At 35.7% G+C, this 21549-nt stretch overlaps 1 protein-coding gene across 1 annotated transcript in view; it reads left to right on the top strand.

The window, feature by feature from the left end:
• Positions 1–2977: 2977 nt before the first annotated feature.
• Schip1 (Schwannomin interacting protein 1) overlaps positions 2978–21549 on the top strand; it is a 37744-nt gene continuing 19172 nt past the window's right edge. Inside the window, exon 1 of the mRNA XM_028306900.1 lies at positions 2978–3217. The gene's annotated coding sequence lies outside the window, so the exon portion shown is untranslated. The remainder of the gene's footprint in view (positions 3218–21549) is intronic.

Raw genomic sequence — 21549 nt, 5'->3', positions numbered from 1 at the left:
GAAATGGGTAAAGAAAAACATTTCTTAACACATTTTTTAGATATTACATAGGCGTGAGGCTTATTCAAAAAGTCAAACAAATTGGGGCTTTTATTCCAGCGATCTAATTTGACTTGGTAACAGAAAGTTTTTCGGAGCCAATACGCAAAATTTCCCAATTCCAATTGCCGTTTGTTATGTCGTCATACGGGTATACAACGAAGTTTTAAATTGGGGTGATGTTATTCCTTTAAATGTGCCTGTTGTTTTACTTAGAGATACATGTACCTACGAGTATATTCAGAATTATTATAATCTACACTAATATCATAATTGTTCGTTTGTTTGTATTGAGTAGGATCCAAAAAAACTGAACCGATTTGAAAAATTCTTTCTCCGTTAAAATTCTACATTATTTTTGATGAACATAATATTTATGTGGTACGAAATTCGCCCGGTCAGCTATTTGTGAAAAAAAAAACCTACCGTAACAAATGTCGCTATTTTCTACACAAATAATTTAAAAATCATTTCAATGATTAGAAACAGGAAGAGGCGTTTGAAAAACTTTTTCCCTCTGTTTGATGGGTGTAACACGAGGGGAAAAAATCAATACAAATGGAGAAATTTTCAGTTTTGGTCTGTAGTAAAGGACGTTAGATCATATTGTTGGTCACTAATATGTCACATTGCGGCGCCACTTTTTCTTGGATAGATTCCAATTTATCCAAGTTAACGACTACACGTATGAATATTTTCCAGAATAATCAATTCTTTCAACATTTATAATAACAACAGACTGAGGTTTTGCCATTGCAGAAAAACATTATTCCACCGTTCTAGTTTTCCTTTCTCTTAGTGAAACTCGTTTGGTGGCGCAATGCTAAATCCCAGAGCGAGGGGTTGTTTGCTTAAGAAAATAAAGTTATTTAGCGGGATAGCCGGTTATAATGTGCTTGCCGGAGTAGCGCCCCACTTATCGTAAACATTACGCCCTCAGATTTTGTTGAACCCACACAATTTATTCCTAAATTTTCAAGATAAAGTAAACAAAAGCGGATTCAAATGTATAGCTACAGATATAAAGGTATGTAATGTAACATGATAAATGAGTGAATTTTTCATTAGTACATTTAACTTTAAATTGTGAATTATGTCATACTTAAGTGATTGGGTTTACCTGTAACAATACAGAGTAAGCAGAGGTTAATGTATTTGTGTATTTGCAACAATTTTTCTTAATTATAAACACATTCACAAATAGTTTTGATTTTTATTTTTTATCAATGGATTTATTTTATTGATTAAGTTATCTGAGAAAGGAACTACCATTTATTTATTTATTTATTTATTTATTATTCATTATTGAGCAATTACATATTTGATCCAAATAGCGTCCTAAATCCTTTTTAGGTTTTTTAGTCCACGTTCGTAACATTTTACGTTATACAATTTCATAATTCATATTTTTCTCGAAAAATGACTAAATATCATTAGATTTTATGACCACTTCCCACTACTGCATGACTACTGCTACGCTTTACAATTTCGTAGCTCCAAGGGGTCGCATTCGTAGTTCGTAGCACGGTTCGTAGTCTCGTAGCGCCACATCGCGGCGAATACCGTAGCATTATTGTAACGCTTAGAAGCGCCATCTCTTGTCAGTTTTCGGCTACAAGTGAAAATGGAAGTGTGTGAAAAACCTCTTGTAGCGACATCTAGCAACATAGCTTTTTATTTGTTTGGTCCGTAGCGTAGAAGGTAGTTACTTTTTCAGGACTGCACGATTCATTTCACTCGAAGACAGTCACGATATCTAGGTGGCGTTGCTGTAATGTAAACATGAATGAACCCATTCAATTCCCTGTAGTAGGTACAACGACTTCATTTTCAGCGTAAAGTTACTTACGGGATTAAAATACTCATATTTTAGGTAGCACTTAGTGTCGAACTATAGTTTAGAGGATCAAAGATTCTTTAAGCATTTTACCATTATGAGAATTTTCATAAACATGTATAGATGTGTTAAACTGTGTTTGCTTGTCCTTCTTCCATCCTGGACAAATGTATTTTTTGTATTTAGTTTGGGTTGTACTCGTATTGGTAATTTTTCCAATGGAAAAATATTTCAATGTGCCTACCGTTCAAATTAATCACACACAATTGTAACCATGGGTTGATAGTTAGTTTAGTAATAGTTTTAACCATTTAATCCATTGTGATATTAAATTATAAATTGAAAATCTATATGTGGATTGTGGAGTGGAGTTTACAAACGATTTCAATACAAGCTTACTAAGACTTTTCTATCTTTACGTAATCATATTATTTCCCTTTTTTCACAATCATCACAAGCATAATGTCTACCGCAAATAATGTAGGTACGTCAATGTACAAAAATAAACTCAATAATGTCTACCTTTAGATTCTTAGCACTAATAGGGCATGAACGGTTGTGTAACGTCCTGAACGTACAGCTATGTGCAGTATTCGAATGCAAGTCTATTGTTATAGACCTGCGCGGTGACCTAGGCCGTGCTCGCCTTTACATTAGTCTGATACAAATGAAGACCAACTTTAAAGCCAAAGTCACCAAGTTTCAAGGGCACTTCACCCGCTTCAGAATCGTCGACCTCATTTGTTAATTGCGTTTGCTGTAATTACTTAGTGTGTAGGTATTTGGAACTTTTAGGCAGGAATTTTCCTCTCGATAACGTTTTATATCTAAGTAAATTAACTCCTAAAGTCGAGTATTTTTGTTAAATTGGGCAAACTCAAACAATAGTACCTAATCACAAAAAAGCAATTTAACATTACATTGTATTAATAATTCTGTTCCTAAAAAAACTGTTTTAGAAAAAATGTATAAGTCTTTCGTCCAACATAGAAAACGTAAAGTGTTTATGTTTTATCTGTCGCCTTTGCATTTACTGCGCCGCCCAGCCCTGCGGCGCGCGCGGGGGTGCGTGCTCGCCACGCGATCACTCCGCCACGACCCGCGGCCCGGGTGCACGTCCTGCGTCTGAATTCCCTCATCTATACCATAACCTCGTTAGCCGTGACGTAAACCACGACTACATACTTATAGTGAACACAGACGGACGTCGCGAAGCGCGTAGCTGCACCGACCGGTACCAGTGCTACGGAACAGTACCAGTGCTACGACAGATAACCTTGCTCGCTGCATTTATTATTCAGTGACTGCGCTAAGCTTTAGCAAGGATGGCGCCCTTTACAGGTACGAATCTTGCATTCCATTACTATTATATTATTTCCAAATGTAGCTTACAAAGGTACTTCTACTATAATTACTATTTATTCAGATCTGCATTGTACTCTCGCAATGCGATGCAAATGACGTTTGAAACCACAATGTACCGCATACTAGCCAGTACGGATCTAAGTATGGTATCCTATTATCCTAGTTAGTGGCAGGGTTAATATTGGGACGTGTAAAAGCGCTTTTTAAAAGCCTATTTGCAAAAATAAATTAATTTTATGACTTTTTTAATTTTAAGACCATTACAACAACTAAGTATACTGAAGAATCGTTTGCTTTTTTGTAATAACATCATCCTTTCATTAGGAAAGGTACAATACCACGCGGACTGTTGAGTCTTTTAGACGACGAAATAGGTTGTATGTAACCTCATTTCATGCAATTTGGAACCTTAATTCCATTAGATACACTCCTCAACCTTATATTTACCGACACTAATGAAGTACAAATACGAGTGCACTTAGCAGCGCCACTTTTTAGGGTTCCGTAGCCAAATGGCAAAAAACGGAACCCTTATAGATTCGTCATGTCTGTCTGTCTGTCCGTCCGTATGTCACAGCCATTTTTTCCGAAACTATAAGAGCTATACTGTTGAAACTTGGCAGGTAGATGTATTCTGTGAACCGCATTAAGATTTTGATGCAAAAATAAAAAAATAATAATAAATATTGGGGGCTCCCCATACTTGGAATTGAATCTCAAAAATTTTTTTTTCATCAAACACATACGTGTGGGGTATCTATGGATAGGTCTTCAAAAATGATATCGACGTTTCTAAAATACTTTTTTTCTAAACCGAATAGTTTGCGTGACAGACGCTTCCAATGTGGAAAAAAGTTGGTCCCCCCCCTCTATCTTCTAAAATAAGAAAATGAAAAATCTAAAAAAAAAACATATGATGTACATTACTATAAAAACTACCAACAAAAATTGTTTTGAACAAGATCTAGTAAGTAGTTTTTTTTAATACCTCGTAAATTGAAAACCGCTTATTACCGCGTAATCTTTCATACAAATAACTTAAATTAAAAAATAAAATCATAAATCAATGGTACGGAACCCTTTGTGCGTGAGTCCGACACGCACTTGGCCGGTTTTTTTTTGTATTCCACTTACAAGCGCTGAAGTGGCCGTGTTTCCGCGACATGGAGAAATAATTTTCATGGTAATGTTACCATAAAATCTTACTTGGAATTTTACATTTTAGATCGTTATTTTTGTTATCTTTTAGTATAATTTAAGCTGAAAAGTTAACTGGTTATTTTTAATGGCATAAATTAACTCTAAACGTTTGAAATAGAGTTGTTTTTTTAAACTTGAACTTCCTAAACAAATATACTCACTCAGATTGTTGAAATATTTAATATCTACAATGCTATCGAGTCCCCAAAGACAGTCTTATAGAAATCGGCTACGTAATGGCATTCAAATCGGATAATGAAATCGTCGGCCTCGCTTTTTATTGGTTATATTCACAAAAGTTTAAAAGGAAAGTTGATAATAGGATTTGAAATGTTTTGAGTCGGCTTAATGGACTCTTTCGCAAGTGAATATTTTTCGGATAATTTATTTTAACGTTTTGTTCAAACTTACAAATGTGCAAAATTTGCACGTGTAAATCGCTAATTTGTACATAGTATGTCCGAACAAGTAAACCCCAGATAAGACTACTAGGTACTTCAACTACAATACAATATAATATATCATTTTAGTTGTCTTGTATAGAAAGCGTAGGTATGATATAACTAAATGGAGTCAATATATCTCCGTAGTAACAACATTCTAATCTAACAACAGAAATAATCCTATAACTCGAAACAGTACACCGAAAAACCGAGAACAAATGAGAAACAAACATTAATGGCATTACGAACTTTGATTGGCAAATGTTGGAGCCACTACACAACCAACAAAAGGCCGCGGGCCCAATCAAACGGGCAATGTCTCCAAAAGGTGCCATCAAACGGGTGCTGTGCAAACGATTACAGAACAAGCCATCGTTCGGTCGGTACAGGTGCCCTTTGGGGTCGGTAGTAGTGTTGCCAAAACTCGCTAACTAAAACCAAGGACATCCCCTTTCTTTCCACCCTATGTTATTGATCTGAGAGCTGAATGGGGGTTTAGTACAAACAAACAGTAAATAGATGTGATTCTGAAATACTCTTATTATTTTGTTCTTCCACAACAACAAAGTAAGTATGACGGAGATTAAGTATAATGTATTTATAAATACACGCCTACGAAACACCCACGAATCCACGCTTATAAGCCCTCGGTACCGTATAACAATAATACCCATTTAAGTAGAGATAGTTATACAGAAGACATATGTATTTGTACGAGTAGGTAATGTACATTTAAATGTAGGTACAATTTTTACTTCAGTTATAAAAATCATCACATACCTACGTATTTTTTGTTACGGCAATTTTTCCGATAGTTGGAACCACTTTTTACGTTATTTTTGTTACCACGCTTTTCCCGATAGTACCACAATCTGAAGGCACTACAGCTATTTAAGGGCGGAACGCCTCATTTGCCCTCGGTCACTTTACTGCCAGCGCGAGTTTCACTTAAAGCACACCGTCACGGGCCGCAATAGCGCTACCAACCTGATTCATTTGAAACGTAATTACGAACATGCTGTAGCCACCCACGCTCTACCTACCGTTTAGTACAAATAAAAGTTTATTGTAGTTTTATTTTAGTCGTGAAATAACAATAGATGAGTACTAACGACGACGCATTACATGTTACGTTTCAAGTTATGCCGCTTACTTTGTTACAATCGTTATTAGCAGCTGTTAAACATTTTAACAAGGATCTACAGGGCAAATCTTTAGAATCGTTTCATAAGGGATATCTATGAAAAGATAACGAGAACGAATGACTTAATAAAAGAACTTTACTCGTGCCTTTTCTATTTGAAAGCGCAAATATTCCCGTGACTACATTTACGAGAAGGTCACTGAACACAGTGAGTGCCTAAGTAGTTAATAATATAATATTGATGGAAAGTTATGATAATATGTAAGTTTATTCAGATACTGTGAACTTTCGCAGTTTGGATCATCTCGTTCTAAAAATAATGCTTTACTTTTATAAAATTAAATTACTCTAAGGTTCCCTAACTATTATACGTTGTATGAAGAAGCGTCGAAATAATATCTAGAGGTACCTACAGGTAAACTTAACTAATGAGCAGACAGCCTGACTACTCCAACTACCCATTAATACTCGTAATATTGAATGTTGGGAAAGTATAGTTAATATAATTTGCGGTAATCCTCGGGTTACGAACTTCAGAGCAGTGTCAAGTTCGAATTCCGCAAGCAAAAATTGTTTGCGCTAAGTACCTACATTATATTATTATAGCCTTAGGTCAAAAGTCACAACAGTTCAAGATTCTAAATGCCTTTAGCATAGAGTTAAGTCAATTTTGTGATCATTGATCGAGGCCTCGAGTAAAAAAGAAAAGGATCAAGGAAATTGTTATTTAGGTTGATGTTTTACACTCCAATTCGAGCGTTCAAAAAGGCATCCGTCGCCAGCCCAGAGCGGCACAATCCGAGTGGGTCGTCTTACGGCGGCCATTGTGTTGCAAATAGCAATTCCCTATTTCCCGAGTGCATTCCCCAGACCCGTTCGTCCCGGCATGGTTCCATTTCTTTCTAGATTAAGCATCTAGATCGAATTTTTCACGGAGCGGAAAATATTTTCAGTAGTTTTCAGTTTTTCATTCCATGTTCTCAAAATTTGGTATAAATCTAGATATAGGTACCTAGGCATAAACCCTCAAGCAAAATATTGGCTCTTTCACAAGATTCAGTTCTATATTCGCCAGTAAATATCTTATAGGTCACAAAATTATCGAACTGTTTCCGAACTTTTACAAAACTACTTTACAATGGTAACATCACTTCTATACCTATATTGTTTTGTATATTTAACATTTAACTCACTAGGTACAATACATAGGTACGTACATACATAATTCACTTTAGAAATCTATTAAAACGGTTACTTAGTGATTACTTATTTTTATTCATATATAACACGTCATTCAGGATACCAATTGATATTCAGTTTATTACTTGAATATAGGTCGAGTGTTTGCGTGAGTTTGTTACACACGGTAAGGACAATGCCATGGAAAAATCGTAAACTTACAATCACGTAACGACTTTAGCATGCTGGTAATTACACCTGAAAAACCAAACGTTTTTTGTTTAATGTACTATACATTGTTTATGTGGTTGGATTGACTGATTCTTAATAGTAACATTTACCAAGAAATACAATAACATGCACCTACGATAAAGCATATTTTTAGGACTCGTTTTATTCCAAACAACTTATTGTTTCATGGGTTACATCAACGCATATATTATTCTATACTTCTTTTTGATATAACACATGAGTAGAGATGGGTAAGTGCTAATAATCCGATTAATAGCAATTGGCTAATAACGGATTAAAAGCAGTTATTAGCCATTAATAGCTAATAATAGCCGATTTCAGATGGTAACCCTGCTATTAATGTTATACTAATGATTAAACATATCCCTTCATAGTTTACAAATTTAGCACTTGAAATTTGGAAGGGACGTAGCTTAGGTACCGTAGAGGTGCATTAAGAAAGGAATACCCGAAATTCCCACGGGCACGGGAATTAGCTGGAAAATCCTTTTGTATGAAAAATCTAAACCATGTAAGATAGACGCTTGAAATTTGGCATGCAGGTACCTTAGTAAACTCAAAGCTTAGTAACAAGAGAATATTGCAAACTTCCCACGGGAACGGGAGTTAGCGGGAAAAAACATTTGTATGAAAAAATCTAAACCACGTAAGATAGACGCTTGGAATTTGGCATGCAGGTACCTTAGTAAACTCAAAGCTTAATTATAAGAGGATATTGAAAAATTCCCACGAGAACACGAGTTAGCGGGAAAAAACAGTTGTATGAAAAAATCTAAACCACGTAAGATAGACGCTTGAAATTTGGCATGCAGGTACCTTAGTAAACTCAAAGCTTAGTTACAAGAGGATATTGCAAAATTCCCACGGGAACGGGAGTTAGCGGGAAAAAACATTTGTATGAAAAAATCTAAACCACTATTTATGGACATTTTCTGGGTATTTTATGTACGTATTTTTTTAGTATCGCCTGTTATTAAGCACTAACGGCCGCCCGCGACTTCGTACGCGTGGATCCCGTTTTACCCCTTCATCTATCTTACGCGGTTTAGATTTTTTCATACAAATGGTTTTTCCCGCTAACTCCCGTTCCCGTGGGAATTTTGGAAAATCCTGTTGTAACTAAGCTTTAAGTTTACTAAGGTACCTCCATGCCAAATTTCAAGCGTCTAACTTAAGCGGTTTAGATTTTTCATACAAAAGGAGTTTCCCGCTAATTCCCGTTCCCGTGGTAATTTCGGGAATTCCTTTATGTAACTAAGCTTTAAGTTTACTAAGGTACCTACATGGCAAATTTGAAGCGTCTAACTTAAGCGGTATACTTTTTTCATACAAAAGGATTTTCCAGATAATTCCCGTTCCCGTGGAAATTTCGGGAATTCCTTGTTGTAACTAAGCTTTAAGTTTACTAATGTACCTACATGCCAAATTTCAAGCGTCTGACTTAAGCGGTTTAGATTTTTCATACAAAAGGATTTTCCCGCTAATTCCCGTTCCCTTGGGAATTTCGGTAATTCCTTTCTTAGTGCACCTCTACGGTATTTAAGCTACGTCCCTTCCTTTCGAGTGCCTACGTTTAGCCGTTTAGGCTGTGCGTTGATCTGTCACTAAGCCAGTCAGTTTCTCCTTTTTATATATTTAGATTCTTTTTTGACTACAATGTCGTTTATATAAATTAAATTGATGTTTTTTTAGTTCTTTTTTGTTTCTTTGAGTAATATTTGATTTTAATATTGATTTGATTTTAAAGGTAGAAGAAAAAACGTAAGAAACTATTAATAGCAGGGTTACTAGCCAATGGATGGCTATTAATGGCTATTAATAGATAATAATCAGTTATTATCCAAACTAGCTGGCTACAAACCCATCTCTACACATGAGACGTATTATTTATTGTTAATCAATGGATTTGAGAGACGTATATTATACATAAAAGCTTGTTTTTTGTATGAGTAGAAACTTTATCACTCTGTTCATTTTGTATCAAATACCTAAGCTTTCGATTTACCTAATTTATCGAATTTGGCCCCTGTAGCTTTGATGACATGCTCCTCTTAAGTAAACAATGTAACAAATAACTAACTAGAGCTTCTCACATTTTACTGAGCATGAAGCAGTTTTAGTAATGTTGCCGTCGCGACGTAGTGTCGAGACTCGGTTTCACAGGCGGGTTAAACCGTCTGGATCGTTGACATGACCATGACCTGTTAAATACATACATGTAAATTAACATTACGATAAAAGTTGGTATACTACTGTGAAATGTATTTTTAATAAGAATATTCAATGTAAAGGGGGTAACACTCTCCATGTTCCGTACACATTTGTTCCGTATGTACAGCCTGTTTGTAGTTGTTGCCAGTTTGTAATGCATCGTGTTGCTTGACACAATACATAAAAGAAAACTGGAACAAATTCATTCTATACTTTAATATTATCAAACTGAATTCTACATCGACAAACGGTCTTCACGCACACCCAACATTAAAAAAAAATCCCATCCAAATCTATATATTCTCAACATCACAGGGTAGACGAGATAAAAACATCGCGTATTAGATGGTTTAGCCACAAGTTTAGCCTTAATTTTGTATATCCAATTTATTCCTTTCAAATAACAGCTACGTTCTGGCAAATGCTCCAAAGTTTCTAGTACTCTTGGAACTCCAAAAGACTCTTAGCTAAGCCGACCAGACATGGTCAAACTATAAGGGTTTCTTGTTGATTCGGACGCCTAAACTAATAAATCGTTCTTTATAATTTCGGTGGTAGATTGAAAAGTTCGCAGTAATAATATATAATTATTTAGTATTACCAGCCTATGAAATGTTATAAAGCATATTGTGAAGGCAATCAGAAGCTGAGAGTCGCCTAAAATAGAAAAGTCGGACCGGACCGTCAATTGGTGAATAAGAAAAAAGCACATAATAGGTACACACTCATATATTTTATGTGCATTTGTACCTACTTAGATGTTGTGGCCTAGCTTTGCGCGTCTGTCGGCCTCGGCCCTAGTTTTTCTGTTTTGTATTTTTTTCTTTTTCGCCTCGTGTTCACGAAGAGTGCTTTTGCTCGTCAGTGATATGGCACAGTGCATCAACGTGTGTAGGCTTTAGCTCTGTAGAAGAGTGACATTATGTGCTTGTTTTTCATTTCATGTATGATGAGCCACGTTTGCAAATGTTTTGCGTGTTGCACGTTGCATAAAAACTGTCATCTTGATTCGTAACTAACTTTATTTCAAGGATGGTGCTTGATAGTGTAAAATATATAGACTCTATATTTTAATTAGGTATACGCGATGATTCAAGAAATTATTGAATGTTCTTCAATCAATAAGTTAGTAGTGAAATGTGACAAGTCCCTATCTGTATAGTATAAAACGTAGTGACTACTTACTTACCTAGACCTGCGTACTAAATTACTGCTTTATGTAAATAACAAAGCTAAATTGATATTTCTCACATAATATTTCTACCAAGAAATGGAACAATGGCGTTCTATTGTCTCTTATTCTTGAAGCCCAACGTTTGTTTCGAGGACAATGAAAGCAGGACGCCTTCCGAAGCTAATCCGCAAAATTAATTGATTGCCTCCTGAAGAAAGTGGGTCGAGAAGGTCCAGTTAATGCCGTTAATAATTTACAATTAAGAACTTCTTTGCTGCGGATGTCGCTTTTATTTACCCACATAATCAAATTAGAGGTTCTCGAGCACAATCTACTGAAACAGCACGAGATATTGTGTAGAACTTTGCCTTGTTTATGAATTAAGTGGACACGTTCTTGTGGTTTATGTTTTTGTACGAAACCATGTTACAAAATACATTACCTAACGTGACTAGTCTAGTCAAAATACATATTGTACAATATTCAACAACATGTTTATGAAAATCGACTCTGTGTTTGATTATTTTATTATTAAATAATGTTATGAAAAATTTATAGCTAGGTACTCTAAACATGAATGATATTTATGAAAAACATCAGTGTTTAGATGTCCAAAGAAAAAGCTTGAGTCAATATCTGTCAAACGAAGATAAAATTGAACATAATGGCCGTCGACGTCGACGTCTAGAACATAACGCAGACACAGATGGCGTCGAAGCGGCGCCATGCTTTTCCATTTCCACCGAAGAATTAATTTAGTACTAACTAAAGTGATTTATCCCATGTGTCTGCACTAAGACCCATTTCCACAAATCGTGTAGGTGGGATGTGACGTGGAGGAATGAAGGGAATTTAAATTGATTGTTTTCACCCCCACACTCACTCACCAGCCTTACATAATTGCTTTTAAATTATACCTTTATTTTTTGGGTTCCGAGGTTGGTAATTTACGAATTTTCATTTAATTTAGGTAGTTACACACAGTTCAGTTTTTGTAGAAATAAAATTCTCACGCAAGCTTGTGCCTATATCGCTTCTTCAGATGACGTCCAGAATAATTACATCCGTAACAATTCTAAAATCAAATGGTGATGTCTATCCCGCCACTAAAAGAAGAAAAGCAGTACCCAGTAGTACCCGTAGGTACTTACCTACTACGTCTTGTAGTTCGAAGATGGATGGTTCAACGTAACCACTTGCTATGCTATTGATGATGCTAGATGTTGTAAAAGAATCTCTGTTGACTACCTAAATGAGAAGATAAATTTTCTAACTTCGAAGCATGGAGTTATAAAATGTAAAAAATCTCTACTTTTCTTACATTTATGCTCGGATATGTACAAGTATTGGGGAATCACATGTGAGCCGACATCAGCAGAAGCATTATTATAATATTATGCGTCGACGAACTATTTACTATTTATTATGTAGACTCTGGCTAGATCCTTTTCGTCACTGTGGTCTCCTTTAGAAATAAGCAATTCCACAAATAAATTATCATCAATATCATATTTGAACATATTTAGATACATTACTAAAACTATTTTCTTTATTAAAAGTTTTTATGTAAATACCTACTGTGTCCTTTATGAAAGTTTTGAACATTACAACAAACGTAACTAGCAGATTCTCCACTTTGTTAGATTAAATTTAGGACCCGTCTGTATTTACCTAACGTGTAGAGAACCTAAATATGTATATAGCTTCATTCTTGTTAGTAACAATGTTACTTGCGTTTTTCGTTCCGTTGCCTGCTAGGGATAGACAGGCTTGATGGATTTCAGGGTCGTAGAAGTGATTGCTATCATCAGAGTCGTGATTTTAAATTTATTTTATGAAATACACTAAGTTGGTAATTTTATTTCATCACTAATTCAAAGAGTTCTCAATGAAAACGTTTTTTGACACGAAACTCCCTAAACTCGATTGAACGTCTAAATTCGATTTCGTTTTTAAGCATTTAAAAATACTTTATTCTTAAGTGTAGGTAAATTAGGTAATACTTACTGAAAACTGATATTTACAAATTGATACTTGCTGCTGAAAGACCCCTTAAAGATGGAAGCTTTGTAGTCATTCGTCTGATTGTAGGTGATTGTACCATGTTGCTTTTGCCGCTATTTTTATTTAAGTTTTCAAGTACATAGTTAGTTATTGAAATTAGGTACCTACTATGGGTTTTGTTCAGTAGATTTTTAATAATTTTATTACTTTTCGTAAGCGATGTGTTCAACCGTGATTGTGTCGCTAGTGTTCCACCGATCCATCATTTCGGCGGCCATTAGCGTGGCAAAGGTTTTGGGTGCGGCGGGTCACGCCACTATCGCATACATTTCGATGTTACTTTTAACCCAAAAGTAGATTTAGCTACGAAAGATACGCCTATACATAGTAACTAGGCTAGACACTCGAGATATCTTGAATAACGATGAAGCTAAGCAAAGGCTTTTCTGTAGTAAGTAAATAGAATCCAATTTTCTATATAAATCCAAGTTTGTTTGTCAGGATATTTCTAGTTGTTTATATGTTTATTCATTCCACATTAGTAAAAAAAAAAGCTTGTTATTAAGCTCCCATTATCATATTTGTAATCATCCCATTATTGCCGGTTGTTAGTTATTTTTTAAATAAGCTTCGTCAATATTTTCGATTCGAGCAAATTAAAAGCGTGCTTATCGGTAACCTGCCGTCAGTTTCGAGCCTGTGGCAGGCCTTTTTGGAGTCAAATTCTATTGCTTATATCTTAGACAAACTGTCCACACGCTAACAGCTATCCTACGAACATTTCTGAGCTCTTGCTGGACGTCGATACCAGTCAAATGACGATTTCATAGAGAGGTTGAATGAAAAAACGGTCATCCTTCTGCGATGTGCACTGGCGCTGTTCAGAGCTTGGTCTCGGGATAAAGCCACTAGTCTCCCGAAAGCGTCTTAAAACTTTCGAAACCCAGGACTGGCTTATGTGGAGCTGACATGCGACAGCCCGCTGACTGAGCCCTGCTTGCAATAGTGCAAGGATTTGTGCTGTGCTGCTTCTGTAGGTGTAGAATCCCAGGTAAAGTGTCAAAAGAAGCTGAGATGTGTATGGATCAACGTGTGAAAGCAAAAATCGGAAAACACGTGCTTTTATAGGGGTAAATGGGCCGCAACTCGCGACGTATCAAACAGTTGATACATATCTTTTTCCTTACTTCTTCACATCAGCCGCGATATCTTTTTAAATACTGGTGTGATTTAAATGAATTTGGTATCAATTTAAAGGTGAAAGTTTAATCTTTAAAATGGTGCCACTTTTTTGTTACTAACAAATTCGTTAGTACACAAGATCGCGTGGAAACAACTTCATGTAAGTGATTCCATAGTTTTGCTCGCGAGTGTACGTTTCATATCAGGTGTTTTTAATAACAAAATAAATTGTACTAGCAATATCAGAATCTGACCTTGGATAAATGGCTTGTCATCATTACTTAAGCTACCACTTAATACATTTGAAGTCAGTTTGAGAAGGAATCGTTTTTCAAGTAGAAAATCTTAAGTAGCATTAATTTAAAATACTTGCTAGTTTTCAAACGTTTTCAGTTTTAATGAAACCTGAAAGCTGCCGCAAAAATACTGTTCAAAGCAAAGTATGGATTTTTCCGTTTATTCATTATGTCGAGCTAAGAAAATTAAGTGGTGTATAATAAACCGGCCTTAATAACTAAACACACTTAGCCGCAGCCCACGCCACGATATTGTGTAATGAATTCTAGCAAGGACAACATTGAACTTAGATAAAGATTCCTACTTATTTCTAAACCGTTTTTTTATTCTATTAGAATGTTCTGTATTGACTTTGTCCGGCATAAAACCCGAGACCTATACTTAGGTAGGTATAGTTTCATATCAAACGAACATCGATAGCGATAATTATCCTGTGTATCAAAAATATAGCCCCAAATAAAACTACAGGTCATTTAAAAATAGCCGTTGTTGTTTTTTTGTTCGAACAATTTTAAAACAGTTACACGATATTTTTGTTTCAGCTAGCATGTTGTAAAGTACCTACAAGTATTGTACCTACCTATGATGAAGTGAGCTTACAAGCTCTTATTTCAGCAGATATTTTGATTCAAATTTACTTAAGTTATGTATTCTGGCAATGGAGTTAATGATATCTTAGAATAATAAATGAGCTTATTCAACAGCCCCTTTTTATGGAGGAGTAATTTCACATCTACAGCGCTACCCACCAAGCCCTTAAAATAAGATATTGTGCCTACATTTTCCAAGCCTTACTTGTTTAATTTAATGATTGTAGGCACTATGTAATTATACGGCATCAAATCTTGATTTTGTTCAGATATTGCTTGCTCTATAATTTCCTAAGAGGCTTCATTAACTTGCAAATAAAGAAACATTAATTAAGTCTCGAGAGAGAAGCTAAAACGATTCAATTATTATTACTGAAGCTGATTAACCGTTTGGGTCCATATCCTAAATATATGAAAGTCGTTCGGCCTAAGAGAAACAATAAACGGACGATAAAAAGCGGAGTTTTCGATTGACTGAACGTATTACACAGTCCAATGAGTTGGAGCACGTCGTTTCTGTTGTGCCCTTTGTGGCATTAACTCGAATAGCCAGTGGTAGACGGGGTCTCTCTTAAAATACGGTTACCGGTACCAATTTATCCACCGCCGGCCTATGATATTCCACACGATTGATGGGGGTCGTCTTACGATCCGATAGGCGTCGTCCACTCGCACTCCGTGGGAACACCACCCTCTATCTCCCTATATAAATATTTGATGCAGACGCGAAGGGCATTGCTAGGGTTGCCTTGCGTCCATCTATCTCATAAATTTGGAAATAATCTGGAATGAGAAGTTATTGGCAAAACTTTTAAAAATTCTCAACGTTCCACATTTTTCAGGCGGGAAACAGACTGCCACTACAGTGAGTAAGTACTGCGACGCTTGGGAACATAAACCTGTTTTATAAAAATCAATATTCGGTCATGTTATACTTCATGATGTCTACCCATCTGTTGAATAAATGAAAATTATAGACAACCTACTTTTCCTGTTGATTTTCCTCGACAGCATAGACAACGGCAGAATGATGAAAACCCCATTTGTTTTAATTAAGGATAGCGCTGACCTGATTTCACGTAACCCATTTGCGGCATGTACTCGGTATGATTTTTACTATCACTAAAGTTACCTCTTCTTTGAGCGATAATAGTTGATTTACGAAAGGAATACTAACGCAATATCGAGTATATTTCCGAGTTGTGTGATTAGTTCAGTCTTCGATACCAAACAAAATGATACATGTATAGCATATTATACGTTTCGTATCTATGTCTAAGATCGTTTTACCTGTTGTATTCGGTCATTGATCTTTCCTACGAGTCATTTCACCCAAATATGTCGTGACGTTGCTTTGGGTTACTGTTCGCTTACACTTTTTGACAGTAGAATTAAAATTGCTAAAGTATTCGTAGGTAAGTAGTTAACTAACTTCACCAATGTCAATATCATTACTTCTTGTTTACTAGGCTGGGTTGCTTGCACCATCTTACTTTAACTTTGACAAACGTCAATAATCTGTCAAACTCCATACAAAAACTACCGGTTATCGTTTAGTTACGGTCAAAGTTAGACGGCCTTAGAAAAAATACAGGACTTTTATGTATAAAAGTCCCGTATTTTTTTAAATTAAGTCCACATCTTCTAAAAATAAGTAATAAAACGAATTAACTTAGCATCCTACACAGTCACTAAATTGGTTCCCATAACTTCTCCTTAAAACCTGACAACCAGCTATTTTTCTTAAGTCGGCAGCCCTCAATCGTTAACGGGAAGAAGTCGGAAATGAAACAGTCAGGGAATCAATATTTATAATACCATATGAGCCACTAAAATATCTCACCCTTTTTAATAAGACGCATAATTTACCTTAACATTCCGAGGCATCTGAGAGACCTTTTGGACAGCATTTGTGGCAAAATAAAATTGTACAGGGATAAAATTTCCTTTTTGTTAAGTCGGTGCGAGTACGTTTTAGCGCGTATAGAGCCTCATAATGAGATAAGTTCGCAGTTTGATCGATAGAACGGCTCAGCACGGCTATCGAACGTTTTTGTTATCAGATTTACCGGATATGTAGGAAATATGTTATTTTTTCTCCTGCAAATAAAATGATTTTAATTCAGTTACAAAGTTGTTGGAAACATGTATTTTTGGAGCGTTAGTATTTCCATTCGCTTACGAAATCACACAATTTTGTCCAGATTAGTACGCGATTTGAATTTCGAATGTTTTAAGAATCTTAGTGGTAACAAAGGTTACCACTAAGTACGAGCAAGTAAGTACCTACAATAAATGTAACAAGAATTCATTACCTATTCATTCAAAAATGTCTAGTTTAAAAGGAAATTAGATTTGCACCATAAATTCTTGGTAATAGGATTTCGTGGTCATGCGACAAAGTCTTGAGGTCGTTTGTGTTCTGCGTCAAATTAAAGTAGGCAAACATAAGCCACCACTTGGGTTTGTTTGCGACTGGTCGTAATCGCCTTTTGCCTCAGGAATACGACATAAAACTCTGTTTCGTTGTTTTGCGCTTAAATTATACTAAACAATGATCATAACACGAAAACAGTTTACAAATACAAGCGGTTACTGCTTTATTCGGGCTAAATGATGTTATAAGGGATGCAAACGGCGCTTCCGCGGCACGCTGGGTGCAAAAAGGCTTGTTTGTTTTTAAGAACAGTGGACCTAAGAGTTGCGTTAATGAGTTTTGGTGAGAGACGGAAGGTTTTCCGCGTTATTAAGGTTCTTTTCCGGTTTGAAGTGAAAAATCAATTTGTTAGCGGCCATGCGCCGGTACACGGTGTATTCGCGGCACCAACGAATTAGTGCAACCAATAGACCGAACCGACACCCGATCTACTATTATGGGGTAATAGGAGCTCTGCAGTTCTTAAACTATCCTACGTTTGACGTTTCCTATCACACGTGGTAATTTGTAATTAGCACTTTCTGACTAGAAACAAATTTCCAACTTAAGAGAATGGATCATTTAAGATAGAGTAATCTATAAAATTAGCCACGACCAATGGTCTTGCGTGTTTAAGAAATTGTAAATCGATTACTCTCGAAATAGCCGCATGATTAATCTCATTACCTTACCCAAGTTAATAACTAACATAACATAATAAGACGCTTATGTAGAGCTAAGTAATTGCTTCAATCAAATTACAGTAAATAAACAGCAGCCTTTCTTTTAGTACAGCACACAATAAAAGTGTATGGAACATACCTAATGGAAATCGCCGATACAAGCGATTGCTTTCCACTTTGTTTGAGGTCTATAACCTGGTTTTATTCGTCGGTTTTATGAGTAGTCAAAGGATAAGATATTTTCTAGTTATTTCTGGAGAAAATATATCAGTCCAAAACCCGTAAAAACTGAACATAAACGTTTCAGTCAATCTGTTAGTCGGTCACATTCGATTTCCTCAGGGACGAATTAGGTTTGTAACTTTTTTACGGATATAACATTAAATTAATTAATTAAAGAAATGTTAAATGATTTACATTTAAAATATGTATAAATGGTAATGCACTAACATTTGAAAAAACAAAATCAATTAGGTATGGAAACAAAATTATTAAATCAATATTGCTAGATGCGTACGAGAGAGAAACATTTCAAAATGTAAGTTAAATCATCGAAAATACTGAAAACTGAGAAAAAATGGAATGCGAATTTATTAAGCCATAGCTAAGCAAGTAAGATATTTAAAATCAATAAATTTTGTAGACTTTCAGTTTTAAACGACCCCTATCTTTCATTAATTTTCTTCAGATAAAGAGCTTGAGTTGGGAAGCTACAAATATTGACTTCTTCGTCTGATTGGGAAAGCTAGAAATTACTTTCACTAAATGGAATTCGCACAAAAATAGGGAAGAGTTTATACAAACATCCGCCTATTGCCGGGTTAATATAAGGCCCAGGAGGGCGTAGAGGGTATTTATAGACGAGAAGGGCGCGTTAGCTTGACCCCAGTACACCGTCTCTTGCACACTCTTGCCTGAAAATATGTCGAGTGGCAGATGTTACTGTTTCTTATAAGACTACTTTCCTTGTCATGAGCAGGGCGTTATAACGATAAGTAATATTTTGATAATACGGTGAAGGGACCGAGCTGGATCAAGTAGATACTTAGCAATAAACTATGTTTGAGCTTCAGTCTACATAAATTCTTTAAAAATATAGGCTTCACAAAAATTTAATTCAATGATCTCTACAATAATGAACTAACATTTTTTCAATCGGAATTAAGAAAAGTAATAAAAAAGCTATTGAAAAGTTTTTATAGGACACAACTCTAAGTCAAAATACGACTAAGTACCATATTTTGTAGGTCGACCGGCGCCGGCGGGTTATGTTATGAGGAGCCGTTCGCAAAATCCCTTACGAGTTCCTTACTCTTAGTTTAGTGTTCTGGCAGGCTTTAGAGCTTTGAGGTCACATTGTACATGTGTTGAGCCGTACTTGGTCTACTTCCAGGGGTTGATGTCAGCTTTATCCAACATTCATATTACCTAACGTAAATGTTGTATTATAATAGGTATTACCTATGTGATATAGCAAAATACTCTTTAATCAAAATGTACTAGAATGAAGAGTAACTAGTTACATAGATAAGTAATTTAGATAAATTTTATTGATATTAGATATAGCTTTCAGGATTTCTATATCTCAAGGTGGTATTGTTCGCTCTTTACAAAAGGGAGAGATTAGATATCGTTAACTAAGATAATAACCCTGTTTATTTCTCGCAGAGAAATTCACGAGAACCGTTACCACGAGTGCCTGCTAAAGTCAAATTTAATTAAATCTCCTACTTATCTAAAGAGTTCGCTTCCCGGAGATATAGAATTGAAACTTTCCTTCTGGGCCCAAACTTTGGAAATCGAGATACTTTAGGCATTCCAATCTATTTTGAAACTTCACTAATGTTCAGAGTTCTGTACCTTACTATGTCTACCCTATTGTTTTAATTTCCAAAATTTATTTCAGGAGAGAATATTTTACAGCTCGATGGCATAATTCAAACTTGATTTGTTTTTCCTCTAGCTTGGAGGACACTTTGACCAGGTAGAGTTAGTTAGACACAGAGTATTTTTCTTTGATCCCCATATCCTGGGAAATCTTGATTTTTGGATAAGTTGAATACTTTATAGAAAACGTAGAGTACCAATGTCAAACTTTCGATACATTGTAACCTTTTGCGACAGTAATCGTTACTTACACGCGTAAGGCAACTTATAAAATCTGACACGAGACCCTGGCACGTCCCTTACCTACTCAGGTCTAGGATCTGTGATGAACTAAATAATGTGGAACAACGACTCAGTCAACTAGATTTTGAATAAGTATAGAGTTTCTCTTCAAGTAGGTAAAGTAGACATAACTAGATTCGCAAGACGATAAGATGTTAATTTGACTAAGCGGGCAATGCAAGCGCTGATATCATAATTTATATTGTTATGAAGTAAGATGTTATCAACTAAGTATGCAAAACTTGGTGTAGGCAAATGTGTTTATAATTGTGTATCTTCTTTCCATTAACATAAGAACGCTTTCTAGCGTTTTGGATCGACTTTCTCGACTTGCCATTAGAGTAGAAAGAGACAAAAAAAGTTCTTAAATAAAAAGGAAACACCAATTTTTACAATATCATGTTTGGTGAATTTTGAAATTAGAAACATCATTTTCGCTTCCACGAAATGAATGAGGTCTTTAAAATGTTTATCATAAGAACCATCTACTGTTATCTTTATTATGCTTGTTGCTTTTATTATCATGCGAATTGGTTAATTATTTCACTCAGCCCAAGTTGGTACATTGCACTAAGTATTTGACGAACTTGGATATGAGTAGGAAAATATGGTATACACAACACACTTAAGACGTTAGGCAAGTAGTAGGCAGTTCTTAGAATGTTATCTTTAGCAAAAACGGCTGAGGTCAGGTTGTAAGGAGGGTGTACATAATCGGATTGCGGTCGGTGCCGCGTGCCTCCGCCGGAGAGGCGGGAGCGGGACTTGCAATATCCGCCCTGATCCCCAATATCGCTCTGTATGGATTTAGGACATAAAATTCAATGATTATAACATAACCATATAAAGCATAGCAACATATCTAATATGATAGCGTTATGATGGTAATCTATTTTTATATGACTGCTGTAAATGATATTACCGAAGATTAGTAAAGTGTTTGCGGTGTAGGTGGTTTTAGCCTCATCCTGTATTGACAAATAGTTAAAGTTGATCGACATGTCGTCAAAAAAATTCTCAAATTAACTCCCTGGAATAACGTCTCTACACAACGCCATCAGAAATTAGGTACCTACTTACTACAACCTCATTAATCACAATACATTGTGTAGACTAACGACTCTCTTATAGAGCAAATCCGTAAGTAGTACAAGCATAATAACATTACTCCCCATACGTATAGAAATAAGCAATAACAGCCTTTATTGCAAAAGCTTTGGGGTCGTAAGTAATATTGTATTTTTTACCGCAGCAAAATTCAGCCTTGATACAATAATATATCTCATTTTACATAGAAATAGCGACGCACGGTATTTGCCTTTTAAGAATAGTTGTGTGGAACGCTCTGAATAAGTAGGTACGGC

The sequence above is a fragment of the Ostrinia furnacalis genome, unplaced genomic scaffold, assembly GCF_004193835.3.
Source record: "Ostrinia furnacalis isolate ACB-3 unplaced genomic scaffold, ASM419383v2 OfSCF2054, whole genome shotgun sequence".
Classification (NCBI taxonomy): domain Eukaryota; kingdom Metazoa; phylum Arthropoda; class Insecta; order Lepidoptera; family Crambidae; genus Ostrinia; species Ostrinia furnacalis.
The sequence above is the reverse complement of the archived record's forward strand: the minus strand, read 5'-3'. Positions and strand labels throughout refer to the sequence as shown.